The following is a 5,537-nucleotide window of genomic DNA, read 5'->3' as shown; positions in this document are numbered from 1 at the left end:
GATTGCAGCTTTCAGTTCATTCGACCTCCTCTCTGTGTTGTGACTGTGAGTGTGAAGAGACGCTCCATATATATACACCTCACCCCCGCAACGGCATTGCGCACAAGAACAGCTGATATACAAGCTCACAGCTCGTTGCGAATGCGACAATTGTGAGCTTGGAGTTCTGCTGCCGCGATGCGGACAGAGCATAATGACGTGTGGTTTTCAGCTTAGCTTCAAAGCGGGGGCTGGGGCGGCCCCCAGCACCCTTACTTCCTGTGGGGTTGTCAGTGCAACACGTTCAGCCTCTGCCAACTTCAAGTGGGGTTGCAGTATTATGCAGCCTTGCTAGTGGAGCCCTCTAGTGGTCCTTCGAGCAGCGTGTCGCAGTGGTTCTGATAGGCTAGTCAATCTAAGGTTTGACCCAAAAGAGATTGCAATAGTAATGGATCAAGGTTTTTTATGATCCTTAGGCTCATCCAAATAACATATTAAAAGTTGTGAATTATATATTTAGTGGATCAAGGTAAATTCAGGGGGTTCAAGTTTGGGTCCATTCACTTACTATACAGGAAAAAAAGACCCCACAAAAAATCTTCTTTAAGTAGCATGTGAGGGGTCTAACTAGGGGTTTTCATGATCCTGAATCCATTGCAAGCATTTGTTTTGCACAAAAAAACCTTTGTCGGGTTAAAAACGGACACCACAAAACGGAGCTGACCCCAGAAAAGTGATGACTCATCACTAATCCATAGTTTTGTGGTGTCCGTTTTTAGCGCAAGGAATGTTTTTCATGCAAAACAAATGCTTGCAATGGATTCAGAATCATGAAAAACCCCCTAGTTAGACCCCTCACAGGCTACTTAAATAAGATTTTTTGGGGGTCTTTTTTTTCCTGTATAGTAAGTGAATGGACCCAAACTTGAACCCCCTGAATTCACCTTGATCCACTAAATATATCATTCACAACTTTTAATATGTTATTTGGATGACCCTAAGGATCATAAAAAACCTTGAACCATTACTATTGCAATTTCTTTTGGGTCAGGCCCTTTTTTAGCTTAGATTGACTGGCCTGGGAACATCGTGTCTGTTACTGTTACACAGTGGTAGAAAAAAAAGTAAAAGTATCAATATTGCTATGTAGAAATACAAACGTATTGGCATTAAAATATGCTGTAGCACCAGTACCAAAAGTAAAAGTACTCATTATGCAGATGCCTTAATGGTCCACGTCACATTGATATAAACCAGTATGCGCACGCCGGTCGGCACCAAATGAACCCCACCGTTCATAGGATGCAATGGATGGGACTCGTGTTTAAAAATGCATTCCATCAAACTTTCAGATGCCGTTTTTCTCCCAGTGTGGAGGAAGAATGCTTAGGATTTTTACTGTAAATTCTCACTCTTGAAATATATAATCCTTAGTTTCTGTTGATTGTAAACAAAAGCAATAATAGCGATTCAAAACAGTTGTCCTTCAAACCCCACCTCTATTCACCGTCATCAGAACAGAGGGAGCGCTCCTCTTGATCACCCACCCGATCCACTGGATCACCAGAGCGTCTACTGCTCGCCCAGCTGCAGTCCATGAAGCCTAATTATGCTCCGTCCTGCGACGGTGTCGCGCGCAGAGCCGCAGACCTCCAAGCTCAGAAGGATTGCATTGGTGACGCGATGTGAGTTTGTATATCAGCTACTCTTGACGAGGAACACCGTTGCGCAATGAAGTATATGTCTCGATAAGGGCGCTCCCATGGGAGCACCTCACTAGCACACAAGAGGAGGTTGAATAACCAGTGCTCCCCAAAACAACAGGTTTGGGGATCTGTTGGGAATTGATTACATGATACAGTCAGCTGTGCATTCAGTCTCAATGTTTGTAAACAAATAATTGGTCTAGAGCTTGTGGATCGGCTATTTTCAAATGGCCGAAATGCATATAGGGCTGAAGAGGTTAATCTATGTTTTGTTATAATAATCAAAACCTACAAAATAACTAAAATTCTAATTCAATTCAAATAATTGTGGAGTAAAAGTACAATATTATTACAAGATGTACTGGGGTAGAAGTAAAAGTATTGGAAATTGGAATTACTCCAGTAAAGTACAAATAACTCAAAATTGTACTATAGAACTTAGGCCTAGAATTATTGACTGCTTTAACTGTTGAAAAATAGCAGATATACAAGCTCACAGCGCGGCACCGAGTGCCGCGCTGCGAGCTTGTAGATCTGCTATTTTTGAAAAAGTTGTGAAAATGTGTGCAAATCTTTGAATATATGTATTTTCAAAGCGAACGTTTGTAACTCAAATTTTGCTTCTGGGTGGTCCCTGGAACTAGATATTTTGAGATGGGGGTCCATGGCCAAATACATATCATTTTGGGGGTCCTTCACATGAAAAGTTTTGAGAACCACTGACATAGTAGTCTCTCAAGAACAGACCAACTGAGCTCCAGTTATGTGAAAATGATCTTTTCTTTGACGATGGCTGGCCAGATTGCTGACATAGAAACATTGGGTTTTTCAAAAAACCTTAGAAGGATTCAAAAGACACTTATAGAATCGTGTCAAAATTCTAATTTTCACGATTTTTCAAAAATAGCAGATCTACAAGCTCGCAGGCTGTGAGGTTGTGTATCTGCTATTTTTCAACAGTTAAAGCAGTCAATAATTCTAGGCCTAAATGGGTTAAGTAAATTTGTTACTTTGCACCACTGGCAGCGTGTCCGTGTCTGTTCCAGTGCTGTGTATTGGAGCAGCGTGTCGCAGTGTCATTCCTCACGCAGAGAGACACTGATGTTACTGTGTTGCCACAGCCACAGCTAGCCGTGTCACTGAGGTGTTATTGTATTGGCCACAGGTGTCGGTAGCGCAGCGGCGATGAGTCAGTGAAGCCATTGCACTTCCAGCGTGGAAACAGATGAACGCAGGGTTATTTGACAGCTGTTACACCAACGCAACCCCGCAAAGAGGGGGGCTCTTTTATCCACAAGAATTCTCTCTCTCTCTCTCTCTCTCTCTCTCTCTCTCTCTCTCTCTCTCTCTCTCTCTCTCTCTCTATCTCCTTGTTTAGCATCACAGCATCCCAATCCCTTTATGAAGTATAGTAGTGTAGTTATCTTATATCTGATGGAGGAAGATGGTTCCATTGCAGTATGGCAATACAGAACCTAAACTTGTGTATGCACGCCTGTGCACACACACACGCACGCACGCACGCACGCACGCACGCACGCACGCACGCACGCACGCACGCACGCACGCACGCACACAGTCACTCTGTGGACCGGCTGGGAGATTTCCGGACGGGAGAGGTATAAGGTCTCAACATCTTACACCGACGTGCCCTTGGGCAGAGCACTTAGCCCCACGACTGCTCCATCGGAGCTTCCCAGTGGCCCAAGAGTAGATGCCTGTGGTTGCACTGGGCAGATCCCAGGTGTCCACACTGCAATGGAACCCTCCACCTCCCCTACATCTACCACCCCAAGCCATTATCATCCATGTTCTCGGTCCACGCATGCTCTTGCACGTGTGTGTGTGTGTGAGTGTGTGTGTGCGTTGCGTGTGGGTGTGTTGTTCTGCCGACATAGATAGATGACAGCCAGTGCTGTGTGGGAACAGACACAGGTTGCCGTGCCGAGGTATTTGTGGCTCAGCAACATACTGCTGACGCTCTGCGTGGGAGAGACAAGTAAAACGAACATCTGTTAATTTTCCATATAATATGCACTCCTGCACTGGCAGACGAGAAGGCGGTAGTGAGGGGGGGAATGATGGGGACGGTGTTGAGGGGGGGTTTTGTTGTTCAGGCGAACAATACCAGCATCCGACGCATCTCATCATATCCGCCCGGCCGTTGCGGTGTTTCATGACCGCTGTCACGCAAACGGGTGCGACGTAAGGAGGCGGAACTCGTTTTAACGGGCGACGAGAGGGCATTCGTCGGCGAGAAACACCCCCATCTGTGTCGTCTAAACCTCTGCTATTGCCATCGCAATAACACGCGCCGGCATTCAGGTTGGTGTCGCTGATGTACGGTGATGTCGTTTGGAGCGCGTTGTTGGAATACGGTACGCTAGGCTCCCTGGATAGCAGCAGGGTGACTGAGAGGCCAGGGCGTCGCAGACAGACACAAGCGTTTACTGCCTGGGTGAAATCTGATGAGGACGACCCAAATTAGACACTGACTGATGCTAATGGGGCCGGTAATATGTGTGCGTGTGTGCACGTGCATTGCATGTTTTCAGCACGGCTGTGTGCTGTGTGTGTGTGCGTGCGTGTGAGTCAGAGTGTAATGGCGCCAAACCCTCTGGCTATAGGCGATCCACATGAGATCTGAGGAATTGCATGTCGAGACGGCTATTTGTCAAATATAACTGCACACATGCTCACTCACTCGGGCACACAAACATGCACGCACGCACGCTCATTTTTCCATTATCTTCTTAGCAGCCCCAAGGTATGCCTGTCCAGAATCTGTGCTGTACAACATCTCAGGAGGACTCCCCAAACGACTGCAGAAGCTCCGTTTCATAAATAACAACAACATGAACCGTGAAGCCCCCTTTTTATATTAAATCTGAGTCACTCTGTGTCTCCCTGTTCATTCAGCAATCACCCACAGGGTTCCCTCCACATCGCATCACCCACAAGGTTCATGAGAAACTGTTCCTTCCAAATCAAACCCTTAATAAACTGTTCACTCCACAATATCCACATGCAGTTTGGATGTTGTTAGACTGTCAGAGAGACAGAGGGTCTCTGTAAAATAAATGGTCGTTTCTCAGACTTAGAGAATCGACCGAAACAATCGTAGTACAGTATGTCCACAGTCTTGCCACTAAGAGTGATGTCCTTTTCTCTTATCGTCGAAGCTTGATCCAACCCTTCTCCCTTCTGGCTCCCAAACTGTGGAATGAACTCCCCATTGCAATTAGAACTGCAGACTGCACTCCCAATCCTCCGCCGTAATCTGAACACTCACCTTCAGGCCTTAGACCAGGGGTCTTCAACGTTTTCAGGCCAAGGATCCCTTAGCTGAGAGAGAGATGAAGCAGGGACCCCCTCTACATATTGTATACTGTAAATGTGTGATGCAGATTTACATTGATTTCATAGATAGAATAATAGACTTGTTTGACAGCAGACTGTCATCAGTCTATGTTGGTATTGTGTTTTTAGTAAATCTGACCTTTCACTCTGTACTTGGTCTGCTCTTTTTTTACCTCTACACCAAACCTATTTGCCGAAAGCTCTCAAAGCCTCGCGCTGCGAGGCGTTGAGATCTAGCAGTTCGGCTATTTTTGGCTAAAGTTCTCCTCAGAATAGGGATGCGAGGGCTTAAGTTGTTTATTTAAAAGACTGATCCTATCACAAAGATTTGGCGGCCCCCCCCTGTAGTAACTCTGAGGACCCCCTAGCGGTAACCAGGTACCGGACCCCCTGTTGAAGACCCCTGCCTTAGACCATAGCACTTAACGTAGCACTAGCCTTGACGACCTTCCAGGCTTGTGGCAAAGGCTAAAATGTAATTTCGATAGCATA

Source organism: Nannobrachium achirus (genome assembly GCF_963921795.1).
Source record: "Nannobrachium achirus genome assembly, chromosome: 2".
NCBI lineage: Eukaryota > Metazoa > Chordata > Actinopteri > Myctophiformes > Myctophidae > Nannobrachium > Nannobrachium achirus.
The sequence above is the reverse complement of the archived record's forward strand: the minus strand, read 5'-3'. Positions refer to the sequence as shown.